This window comes from Mesoplodon bidens (genome assembly GCF_964165515.1).
Source record: "Mesoplodon bidens genome assembly, chromosome: 4".
NCBI classification, from domain to species: Eukaryota; Metazoa; Chordata; class Mammalia; order Artiodactyla; family Ziphiidae; genus Mesoplodon; species Mesoplodon bidens.
In genome coordinates, this window is record NC_138160.1 from 120,195,322 (window position 1) to 120,208,299 (window position 12,978).

General features: G+C 37.1%; 1 pseudogene across 1 annotated transcript; it reads right to left on the reverse strand.

Moving 5' to 3' along the window:
- Window positions 1-803: 803 nt before the first annotated feature.
- On the reverse strand, window positions 804-2,600 carry LOC308616365 (programmed cell death protein 2-like; annotated as a pseudogene). The gene is made up of 3 exons: window positions 2,521-2,600; window positions 1,367-1,629; window positions 804-1,290 (listed from the first exon to the last, which is right to left on the reverse strand). The product of its transcript is annotated as a programmed cell death protein 2-like (transcript).
- Window positions 2,601-12,978: the final 10,378 nt, after the last annotated feature.

The following is a 12,978-nucleotide window of genomic DNA, read 5'->3' on the forward strand; positions in this document are numbered from 1 at the left end:
TCCACCCACACACCCTCACTCAGGGCCCTATCTTCAAACTCTGGAACCCCATACTCCAGAGACCCTCCTTTCCACGTGCTGCCTCTCCCCTTCTGTGCGCAGGTCCTAAGCAGAGGCCCCGCCCCACACTTGAACATCACCCCGCATAGGCCCGGCCCCATGCTCAAACATCACCCCCTCACCCACGTAGGTCCTGCCCCACCCTAAACCCCGCCGCTGCCTAAGTTCCACTCCCACATAAACTCCACCCCCCATAGCCAAGGCTTTTTTGTGTCTTTTTTCCTCTTTTAGATTGGGGTTCTGTTTTACCTTGTTGATTCATTGTTGTTGATTCTTTTGTATTTTTATTTTTCCTAATCTTTTATTTTTCTAATTTTATTTTATTCCTTATACTCTGTTATTCTCTCCTTTTGGCTTGTTTCCCCCTCCCCCCCTTTTTTTTTCTTTTTTTCTGTTGTGGTTTTATTTTATTTTTTTAGGCACATAACCCATTTTTATTATAGAAAGAAATATACATATAAGTAAAAAGATCATGTCACTTAGTCCCACTGTTCAGTTAACCAGTTCACATATAGTGCATATCATTCCAGATTTTTTTGGTATACAGACATGTATAAATATTTTGCAAAAATATCATACTATGAATACCATCTATAATGGTATCTTGGCATCTTTATCTTACTTGATGTGCATATAGGTCTGTATCATTAAGACTGCGTAGCCTCCTGCTGGACAGATACACCAGAATTTACTTAATTCCCTGCCACTGGACATTTCGGTCTAATATTTAGACAATGTAAACAACACCTAAAACAACATCTTTGTGTATCTCTGGTATAATTATTTCCTTAGGATAAAGTCCTAGAAATGGAATTGCAAGGTCTAAGAGATGATGAATATTTTAAGGCTTTACACCGTTGTCTTTAGCCGGCATCTGTTATAACTTGCTTCCAAACAAATTCCTCTGTGTAGCCAGTGCCCAGGCCACAGCTTTCAGCACAGGTGAAGATGGCCAGGACGCCCCAGGAGACACTCCTGCCCAGTCTGTTGGCCTTCAGGTAGCTGAGCAGATGAGGCATGACCTTCCTGGGGATCCTGGTCTCTCCATCTCCACACTCTGGAATTCAGATATTCTCTTGGCACCACAGGGGCAATCTGGAATATCCTTTTCTTGAGGGATATTTTCACCAGAGATCCAGATGGGGGCAATCCCTCTGTCATATCTGAGAATCTGCTTGTGTACAATCCTGCTTATGTCCCAATTGCCAGTGCAGAGTCTGATGCTCCTTACTGCAGTAATCTGCCTTGTGACATCTGGAGCATGTTTTGGGGCCTAAACAGCCACAAACTCTGCAGAGATGAGCACCAGGCTTGAGCTGGAGGCACACGGATTCTCCTATCTCTGGCAGAGGATCCTCAGAAGGTGGCTCATAGGTGTAGAAGTCATTTCTCCTGGGCAACTGATTTCTAAAAACGCGTAGGCAGGTGCAGCATGGTGGCGTTTGGCAGCAGAAAAGGAAGAGACCGCGGTGGAAGGCATTGGCGTGGCCCGGCAGCAGGGCGTACAGCTGCACCAGGAAGGCTAGTGGGTGGCCGCACAGCAGGCAGGCCAGCCCCACTGTTGTGGTTCTATTTTACCTTGTTGCAGTTGTTTCAATTATAGTTTTATTTTTCCTAATATATTTTTTATCTTTCTAATTTTATTTTGTTTTTTAATCTTCGATATTGTACTGCTCCTTTTTTTTCCTTTTTTTTTTTTTAACATGCCATGAAGCTTGCAAGATCTTGGTTCTCAGGCCAGAGGCTGGGCCTGAGCTCCTGTGGTGGGAGCTCCAAGTCCAAACTGCTGGACTAACAGAGAACCTCAGACCCCAGGGAATATTAATCGGAGTGAGGCCTCCCGGAGGTCCTCATCTCAGCACCAAGACCTGGATCTATCTAACTGCCTGCAAACTCTAGTGGTGGATATCTCAGGCCAAACAACCAATAAGACAGGAATACAGCACCACCCATCAAAAAAGAGAAAAAAAAAATGAAATGACAAAAAAATCTGTTACAGACGAAGGAGCAAGGTTAAGACCTACAAGACCAAATAATTGACGATGAAATAGGCAACCTACCTGAAAAAGAATTCAGAGTAATGATAGTAGAGATGATCCAAAATCTTGGAAACAGAATGGAGAAAATACAAGAAACATTTAACAAGAATCTAGAAGAACCAAAGAGCAAACAAACAGTGATGAACAATACAGTTACTGAAATTAAAATTACTCTAGAAGGAATCAGTAGCAGAATAACTGAGGCAGAAGAACAGATAAGTGATCTGGAAGATAAAATGGTAGAAATAACTGCCAGAGAGCAGAATAAAGAAAAAAGAATGAAAAGAATTGAGGACAAGAAACTCAGTCAAGGCTTTACTGGGACTTGTACTATAGCACGAGGGAGCGAAAACAAGTAACAGCTTCCCATACTTGCTCCCTGAGGGTTGGCGAGTTGGTCCCTTAATTGGGGTGAGGGTACGTGCGAATTGGTGGGTCGGGCCAGAGGGGCAGCTTAGGTGGTCTGTCTACCCCCTGGGTGGTGCCGTGTGCAGGGATCATGTGCAGTACCCTGCTTTTGCTCCCCCTACCTCAGAAATGGCAATTGAGTTTTGGTCTTTTTGTATCTTGTTCATAATTTGCCACAGCTGGGCATGCATGCAGTTATTTTTAGTCCCTTATAGTTTCTTTGTATTCTGTTGCTTGAGGAAACATTTGTCCAGGGGCAAGCACTGCAGTAAAGGCCCCAGGTCCCAGCCTATCTCATAATCACTACCACTGTTACCACCCTGGTCCAGGATATCATAACCTTTTGCAAGTTTTTACAGTAGTCTCCTAAGTGGTCTCCATGCTTTTCCTTTGCCCTCTTCAGTCTGTTCTCAGCACAGTTGCCCTAGTGATGGTCAATACTGATCATTCCTTTAGAGCTTTTCTATCTCTCCCAAGTAAAAGCCAAAGGTCTAATAATCACCTACAAGGTTCAACACAAGCTACTCCTTTATAACTTTTCTCCTGTTATTCTACCTCTTAACTCACATTGATCCAGCTACTTTGGTCTCTTTGTCCCCTGTATATGCCTGACATGCTGCTTTTAGAGGGTCTATGCATTTACTGTTCGCCTGATCTGCAATATGTTTCTCAGACAGCCACGTGTCTTGCCCCTTCACCTTGTTCTAGTTTTTATTCAGATGCTACATTTTCTTTGTAGCCTCCCCTTCTACTGCACTCCCTAACCTCCTTCCCTATTTTATATTTCTCTATAGAGCTATTTGCCATCTAACTAATATATTAGTTTCCCCCTCCTCCCAATCCCACCCCAAGAACGTAAACTCTATGAAGGCAGAATTTTTGTTGCCGTTTGGCTTTTACTATACTTGGTGCCAGAGAGCTGTCTGAAAGGTAGAGATGTTATTTTTATTAGCAATCTCTCTCCTCTATTGCCATGGGGTATAATAACTAAGTCCACTCCTCCTAAATGCATCTTAATTTAGAAATTTCTATTTTTCGAGACTTTGGGAAGATACTCTCAAATCTTCAGTTGAAGACTTCTATGTTGATAAAGTAATTGTTAATAAATTTCTACTGAAGAGTTCTGTGGTTAATAAAGTAGACAAATGATTTTTTATGTGTTGTGAAATCAAATCCAGCATGCCTAGAAAGGAAAAATTGGTTAATCAAAGGTTATTGGTGGCAAGTACTATTCAAAGAACTAGAACGATATACCACTAAAACTATACAAACCGTGATTAAACTTCTCTGAAGTGATTCAGAAGGCAATGTAATAACACATATTCACAGTAATTCAGGTTCATCTGTATGCAAATAATGAGTATTTTATGTAATTGTGCATGGAATGTGGCTAATGACAGCTATAAGAATGAACGTCAGACACAGCTTCGTTGATTATTTATTTGAGAATTATGACTATAATATAAAGGAAAAATTATGTAATGGTGTGACAGGGTTTCTAATTTACATACACTATGTGTTAAGCAAATGCTTCTTTATTTCCTCTTACTGATCTGATCTGCTCCATGATGCCCCACTTCTGCTGAGTAGATGGGGAGAAAAGTGTCTCTTCTAGTATCAGTGTGATCTGATTTAAACACTTTAAATAATCCAGTTTTTGTTTTACCTTACAATATTTGGGTCTACCTGAAGCATTTAGTTCATTTATATTTCTTAGAATTACATATTTGTATTCAATTACTTATTTGGGTTTAAATCTCTATCATAATTTGTGCTACCTTTTCCATCTGTTTTTTATCTTCTTGCCTTTTTTGATGGGGGGTGATTATTATTTCTCATTTAAATTTTCCTAGTTTGGGGTAGGTAATATCTGTTTCTATTATTTTAGTGGTTAGTCTAGTAATTACAACATGTATATCTAACTTACAAATGTTTAAAATCAGTATTTTCCCCTCCTGAAGTAAAGAGGATATTAGACACTTAAAACTTACTGACCTTCATAACCATTTATATCTATAATTTTAGTGTCTTAATTTTATCTTTATCTTCATTCTTCTTTAAAAACCTCAAAACATTATTATTGTTGTTGATATTATAATGTTAGATTTATTCATTATTTTCTTTTTTCTGGTTTCTTTAATCCTTATTGCATCTCATGTCTCTCGTATGAGATGAGGTTACTTTTGCCTAAAGTATAACCTTTAGAATTGCTTTAATGTGTGGTCTGTTGGCCAGATTTTGGCGGTCTAAAAGTGTCTTTATTTCCTATTTGCCTTCTTAAATTGAAGTATAGTTGACTTATAATATTGTGTTAGTTTCAGGTGTACAGTACAGTGATTCAGTAATTTTCTCTGATTATATTCTATTATAGGTCATTATGAGATATTAAACAGAATTCCCTGTCTATACAGGAAATCCTTATTGCTTATCTATTTTATGTATAGTAGTTTATATCTGTTAATTCCATACTCCTAATCTGCTCCTTTAATAACCATGGGTTTTTTTTCTATGTCTGTGAGTCTGTTTCTGTTGTGTATACAGGTTTATTTATATTATTTTTTAGATTCTGCATATAGGTGATATGATATAGTATTTGTCTTTGTCTGACTTCACTTAGTATAATATTCTCTAGGTCCATTGATGTTGCTGCAAATGGCAATATTCATAATTTTTTATGGCTCAATAATACTCTGTTTTGTGTGTGTATGTAAATAATATACATATATATAAAACTTCTTCTTAAGCCAATCGTCTGTTGATAGGCACATGGATTGTTTCCATGTCTTGGCTATAGTAAATAGTGCTGTTATGAATATTGGGGTGCATGTATCTTTTTGAATTAGAGTTCTTTACTTTCAGGATATATACCCAGGAGTATAATTGCTGGATCATATGGTAGCTCTACTTTTAGGTTTTTAAGGAACCTCCATACAGTTTTCCAGTGGCTGCACCAGTTTACATTCCCACTAACAGTGTAGGGGGTCCCTTTGCTCCCACCCTCTCCAGTATTTATTATTTGTAGACTTTTTGATGATAGTCATTCTGACCAGTTTGAGGTTATACCTCGTTATTGCTTTGATTTGCATTTCTCTAATAATTAGCAATGCTGAGCATCTTTTCATGTGTCTGTTGGCCATCTGTATGTCTTCTCTGGAAAATTGTCTATTTAGCTCTGCTGCTCATTTTTTTGATTGGATTGTTTTGTTTTTTCAATATTGAGTTTTATGAGCTGTTTGTATAATTTGAATATTAACCACTTGCCAGCTGTATCATTTGCAAATATTTTATTCCATTTCATAAGTTGTCTTCATTTTGTTGACATTTTCCTTTGCTGTACAAAGCTTTGAAGTTTGTTAAAAGCTTTTGTTTAGTTTGATTAGGTCCCATTTGTTTTTTGCTTTTACTTTTTTTTGCCTTGGGAGGATGATCTAAGAAAATATTGCTACAATTTATGTCAGAGAATGTTTTGCCTGTGTTCTCTTCTAGGAGTTTTATGGTGTCATGTCTTACATTTAAGTCTTTGAGCCATTTTGAGTTTATTTTTGTGTATGGTGGGAGGGAGTTTCTAACTTCATTGATTTACATGTGGCTGTACAGTTTTCCCAATACCACTTGTTGAAGAGACTGTCTTTTCTCCATTGTATATTCTTGCCTCCTTTGTCGAAGATTAATTGACAGTAGGTGTATGGATTTATTTCTGGGCTCTTTATTCTGTTCCATTGATCTATATGTCTGTTTTTGTGCTGATACCACACTGTTTTTTAAAAAATTTATTTTACTGAAGAGTTGATTTACAATGTTGAGTTAATTTCTTCTGTATAGCACAGTGATTCAGTCTTACATATATATAGATTCTTTTTCATATTCTTTTCTGTAAGTTTATCATAGGATATTGAATATAGTTCCCTGTGCTATACAGCAGGACCTTCTTGTTTATCCATTCTGTATATAATAGTTTGCATCTGCTAATCCCAAACTCCCAATCCATCCCTTCTCTCACTCCATCCCTCCCCAAGTTCCTCTCCCCTTGGGCAACCACAGGTCTGTTCTCTATGTCTGGGAGATGGATTCTGTTTTGTAGATAAGTTCATTTGTGTCATATTTGAGATTCCACATATAAGTGATATCATATGGTATTTGTCTTTCTCTTTCTGACTTTCTGCACTTAGCATGATAATCTCTAGGTCCATCCATGTTGCTGCAAATGGCATTATTTCATTCTTTTTTATGGCTGAGTACTACTCCATTGTATATATGTACCACTCCTTCTTGATCCATTCATCTCTCGATAGACATTTAGGTTGTTTCCATGTCTTGGCTATTGTGAATAGTGCTGCTATAAATACAGAGGTGTATGAACATAGGGGTGTATGAATCTCTTTGAATTATAGTTTTGTCTGGTTATATACCTAGGAGTGGGATTGCTGTATGGTATGGTATGGTAGAGTATGGTAAAAATAGAGTATGGTAACTCTATTTTTAGCTTTTGAGGAACCTCCATACTGTTTTCCATAATGGCTGCACCAATTTATGTTCCCACCAACAGTGCGTGGGGGGGGTACCCTTTGCTCCACATCCTCTCCAGACTTTTTGATGGTAGCCATTCTGACTGGTTTGAGGTTATATCTCATTGTGGTTTTGACTTCAATTTCTCTAATAATTAGTGATGTTGAGCATCTCTTCATGTGTCTGTTGGCCATCTGTATGTCTTCTTTGGAAAATTGTCTATTTAGGTCTTCTGCCCATTTTTTGATTGGGTTTTTTTTTTGATATTGAGTTGTATGAGCTGTTTGTATATTTTAGAAATTAAGCTCCTTTCGGTTCATTGGCAAACATTTTCTTCCATTCCATAGGTTGTCTTTTTGTTTTGTTGATGACTTCCTTTGCTGTGCAAAAGCTTAGAAGTTTGATTAGGTCCCATGTGTTTGTTTTTGCTTTTACTTCTTTTGCCTTGGGAGATTGATCTAAGAAAATATTGCTACAATTTGTCAGAGAATGATTTACCTATGTTCTCTTCTAGGAATTTTATGGTGTTATGTCATATATTTAAGTCTTTGAGCCATTTTTAGTTTATTTTCATGTGTGGTGTGAGGGTATGTTCATAATTTCATTGAACGTGCAGATGTCTAGCTTTCCTAACACTACTTTTTGAAGAGACTGTCTCTTCTCCATTGTATATCCTTGCCTCCTTTGTCATAGTTTCACTGTAGCCGTGTGGATTTATTTCTGGGCTCTCCAGTCTGTGCCATTGATCTATATGTTTCTTTTTGTGCCAATACCACATTGTTTTGATTACTGTATCTTTGTAGTATAGTCTGGAGTCTGGAAGGGTTATACCTCCTGCTTTGTTCTTTTCCCTCAGGATTGCTTTGGCAATTTGGGTCTTTTGTGGTTCCATATACATTTTAGGATTATTTGTTCTAGTTCTGTGAAAAATGGCATTGGTAATTTGATAGGGATCATATTAAGTGTGTAGATCACTTTGGGGGGTATGGCCATTTGAACAATATTAATTCTTCCAATCTGAGAGCATGGTATATCTTTGCATTTCTTGGAATCATGTTCGGTTTCCTTTATCAGTGTTTTATCGTCCTCAGTGTATAGGTCTTTCACCTCCTTGGTCAGGTTTATTCCTAGGTATTTTGGTTTTTTTGACTCGATTTTAAACAGGATTTTTTTTTACTTCCTCTTTCTGATATTTCATTGTTAGTGTAAAGAAATGCAACAGATTTCTGTATGTTAATCTTGTATCCTGCTACCTTGCTGAATTCATTTATTAGTCTTAATAGTTTTTGTTGTAAATGCCTTTTATTTTGTTGTGATATGTTCCCTCTACACTCACTTTGGTGAGATTTTAAAATCTTGAATGGATGTTGAATTTTGTCAAATGCTTTTTCTGTGTCTGTTGAGATGATCTCGTGGCTTTGGTCTTTCCTTTTGTTAATGTGGTGTATCACACCGATTTGTGTATGTTGAACCATCTTTGCAACCCTGGAATGAATCCAACTTGATCACGGTATATGATTATGTATTTTTGGATTCAGTTTGCTAATATATTTTTGAGGATTTCTGCATCTATACTCATCAAAGATATTGGCCTGTAATTTTCTTTTTTTGTAGTGACTCTGTCTGGTTTTGGTACCAGGGTGGTGGTGGCCTCATAGAATGAATTTGTGAGTGTTTCCTCTTCAGTTTTTTGGAATAGTTTGAGAGAGATAGGTACAAGTTCTTCTTTGTGTGTTTGGTAGAATTCCCCAGTGAAGCCATGGTAGTACTGGACTTGTCCTTGCCAGGAGGTTTTTTTTCTGTTTTTCTGGGTTGTTGGGTTTTTTAAAATACAGATTTTATTTCACTTCTAGTGATTGGTGTGTTTCTTCTCAACTCAGTTTTAGCTAGTTGTATGTTTCTAGAAACTGGTCCATTTCTTCTAGGTTGTCCAATTGTCGGCATATAATTGTTCATAGTATTCTCCTGATTTTTTTGTATTTCTGTTGTTTCAGTTGTTCTCCTCTTTCACTTCCTTTTTAAAAAATTTTTATTGGAGTATAGTTGATTTACAATGTTGTGTTAGTTTCAGGTGTACAGCAAATTGACTCTGTTATACATATATCCATTCTTTTTTAGATTCTTTTTCCATATAGGCCAATAGAGAGTATTGAATAGAGTTCCCTGTGCTATAAGTTATCTATTTTATATATAGTAGTGTGTATATGTCAATCCCAATGTCCCAATTTACCCCTCCCCCCTTTCCCCCAGTAACTATAAGTTTGTTTTCTATATCTGTGACTCTATTTCTGTTTAGTAAATAAGTTCGCTTGTACCATTTTTTAAGATTCCACATATAAGTGATATCATATTATATTTGTCTTTCTCTGTCTGACTTCATTCAGTATGACAGTCTCTAGGTCCATCCATGTGGCTGCAAATGGCATTATTTCATTCTTTTTTATGGCTGAATAATACTCCATTGTATATATGTACCACATCTTCTTTATCCATTCCTCTGTTGATGAACATTTAGGTTGCTTCCATGTCCTGGCTATTGTAAATAGTGCTGCAATGAACATTGGGGTGCATGTACCTTTTTGAATTATGGTTTTCTCCAGATATATGCTCAGGAGTAGGATTGCTGGATCATATGGTAGCTCTATTTTTAGTTTAAGGAACCTCCTCTTCTTTCTTTCTTATTTTGTTTATTTGGGTCTCTTTTCTTCTTGGTGAGCCTGGCTAGAGGTTTGTCAATTTTTACCTTTTTAGAAAAACAGCTCTTGGTTTTGTTGATCTTTTCCATTGTTTTTTGATACCTATTTTATTTATTTCCTCTCTGATCTTTATTATTTCCTTCCTTCTGCTGACTTTGGATTTTGTTTGTTCTTTTTCTAATTCTTTTAGGTGGTAGTTAGGTTGTTATTTGAGATTTTTCTTATTTTTTGAAGAAGGCCTGTATTTCAATCTATGTGTGTCCTTTGGCATCCCCTCACTTTCAGTCTCTTTGTGTCTTTCACCTTGGAGTGAGTCTCTTGTAGGAAGCATATTATAGGTTATTGTTTTTTAATTTAGTTTGCCACAGTATATCTTTTGATCAGAGCATTTAGTCCATTGACATTTAAAGTAATTAAAGTTATATAATTATTGCCATTTTAATTCTTGTTTTCCAGTTGTTTTTGTAGTGCTTTGTTCATTTCTTCTTCTTTCCTTTTGTGGTTTGATTTTCTTCTGTAGTATGCTTTTGGCTTTTGGTTTTATGCTTTTTGGTTTTTGTGGATCTGTTCTATGTTTTTGATTTGTAGTTACCATTGGAGTTCAAGTATGTTGACCCATAACTATATCTACTTGCTTTAAAGTGTAAGTCATTCAAGTTAAAACACATTCTAACAAATCTACATTTTTATACTCCCCTCCCCCACATTTTGTGATTTTGATGTCCTATTTCACATTTTCATGCTTATCCTTTTACTGTTTGTTGTAGTTGTAATTGCTTTTTTTATGTTGACCATTTTAAATGTCTTTATTGAATTTGTTACAATATTGCTTCTGTTTTATGTATTGGTTTTTTGGCCCTGAGGCATGTGGGATCTTAGCTCCCTGACCAGGGATCGAACCTGCACCCTCTACATTGGAAGGTGATGTCTTAATCACCGTACCACGAGGGAAGTCCCTGTAATCACTTTTAATAATTAAAAAATGTTTTAAATCTGTATACTGGCTTATATAAGTGATCTTAACTTTCCTTTTGTGTTTTTTCCCCTTTCCTATAGATTCTAGCTTCTTTTCTATTTAGAGAACAACCTTCAAAGTCTCTTTCAGGGTAGGTTTAGTGTTGCTGTATTCCTTCAGTTCTTGCTTATCTGAGAAGTGTTTCTCTCACCTATTCTAAATGATGATCTTGCTGTGTAGAGTATCCTAGGTTGCAGGTTTTTCCCTTTCAGGACATTGAATATATTATGCCACACCCTTCCGGCCTACAAAGTTGCTGCAGGGAAATCAGCTGATAGCCTTATGGGGGTTCTCTTGTAACTGGGTCTGTTCCCCCCGCCCCCCGCTGCCTTTAGAATCCTCTCTTTAACTTTTTCCCACTTTATTTTATTTTTAAAATTAATTAATTAATTTGGCTGTGTTGGATCTTAGTTGCAGTGCGTGGGATCTTAGTTGCGGCATGTGCGCTTCTCTCTAGTTGTGGCACGCAGGCTCCAGAGCACACAGTCTCAGTAGTTGCAGCACAAAGGCTTAGTTGCCCTGTGGCATGTGGGATCTTAGTTCCCTGACCAGGGATTGAACCCATGTCCCCTGCATTGGAAGGCAGATTCTTAACCACTGGATGACCACAGAAGTCCCTCTCATTTTAATTATGATATGTCTTGGTGTTGGTCTGTTTGGGTTCATCTTGTTTGGGAGTGACTGTACTTCCTGTACATGGATATGTGTTTCCTTCTTTTGGTTTGGAAGTTTTCAGCCATAATTTCTTCAAATACGTTTTTTATCACCTTTTCTCTTTGTTCTCCTTCTGGAATCCCTATTATGCATAGTTTGGCATGCTTTATATTATCCCGTATATCTCAAGTGTTGCTTTCATTTTTCTTTTTTTATATGTCTTTCTGTCTGCTGTCTGATTGGGTGATTTCCATTATTCTATCTTCCAGATCACTTATTTGTTCTTCTGGGTCATTTAGTCTATTGATTGCTTTGAGATTTTTTTTAAAACATCTTTATTGGGTATAATTATTTTATAATGGTGTGTTAGTTTCTGATTTATAACAAAGTGAGTCAGCTATACGTATACATATATCCCCATATCTCCTGCCTCTTGCGCCTCCCTTCCACTCTCCCTATTCCACCCCTCTAGGTGGTCACAAAGCACCGAGCTGATCTCCCTGTGCTATGTGGCTGCTTCCCACTAGCTATCTATTTTACATTTGGTAGTATGTATAAGTCCACGGACTCTCTCATGTCATCTCACCTTACCCTTGCCCCTCCCCATGTGCTCAAGTCCATTCTCTATGTCTTTATTCTGTCCTGCCCCTAGGTTCTTCATAACCTTTTTTTTTTTTAGATTCCATATATATGTGTTAGCATATGGTATTTATTTTTCTCTTTCTGACTTACTTCACTCTGTATAACAGACTCTAGGTACATCCACCTCACTACAAATAACTCAATTTCATTTCTTTTTATGGCTGAGTAATATTCTGTTGTATATATGTGCCACATCTTTATCCATTCATCTATCGTTGGACACTTAGGTTGCTTCCGTGTGCTGCCTATTGTAAATTGAGCTTCAATGAACATTGTGGTACATGACTCTTTTTGAATTATGATTTTCTCAGGGTATATGCCCAGTAGTGGGATTGCTGAGTCATATTGTTATTCTGTTTTTAGGTTTTTAAGGAACCTCTATAGTGTTCTCCATAGTGGCTGTATCAATTTACATTCCCACAAACAGTGCAAGAGGGTTCCCTTTTCTCCACACCCTCTACAGCATTTATTATTTCTAGATTTTTTGATCATGGCCATTCTGACTGGTGTGAGATGATACCTCATTGTAGTTTTGATTTGCATTTCTCTAATGATTACTGATGTTGAGCATTCTTTCATGTGTTTGTTGGCAATCTGTATATCTTCTTTGGAGAAATGTCCGTTTAGGTCTTCTGCCCATTTTTGGATTGGGTTGTTTGTTTTTTTGATACTGAGCTGCATGAGCTGCTTGTAAATTCTAGAGATTAATCCTTTGTCAGTTGCTTCATTTGCAAATATTTTCTTGCATCTGAGGGTTGTCTTTTCGTCTTGTTTATGGTTTCCTTTGCTGTGCAAAAGCTTTTAAGTTTCATTACGTCCCATTTGTTTATTTTTGCTTTTATTTCCATTTCTGTAGGAGGTGGGTCAAAAAGGATCTTGCTGTGATTTATGTCGTAGAGTGTACTGCCTATGTTTTCCTCTAAGAGTTTTATCCTGTCTGGCCTTACATTTAGGTCTT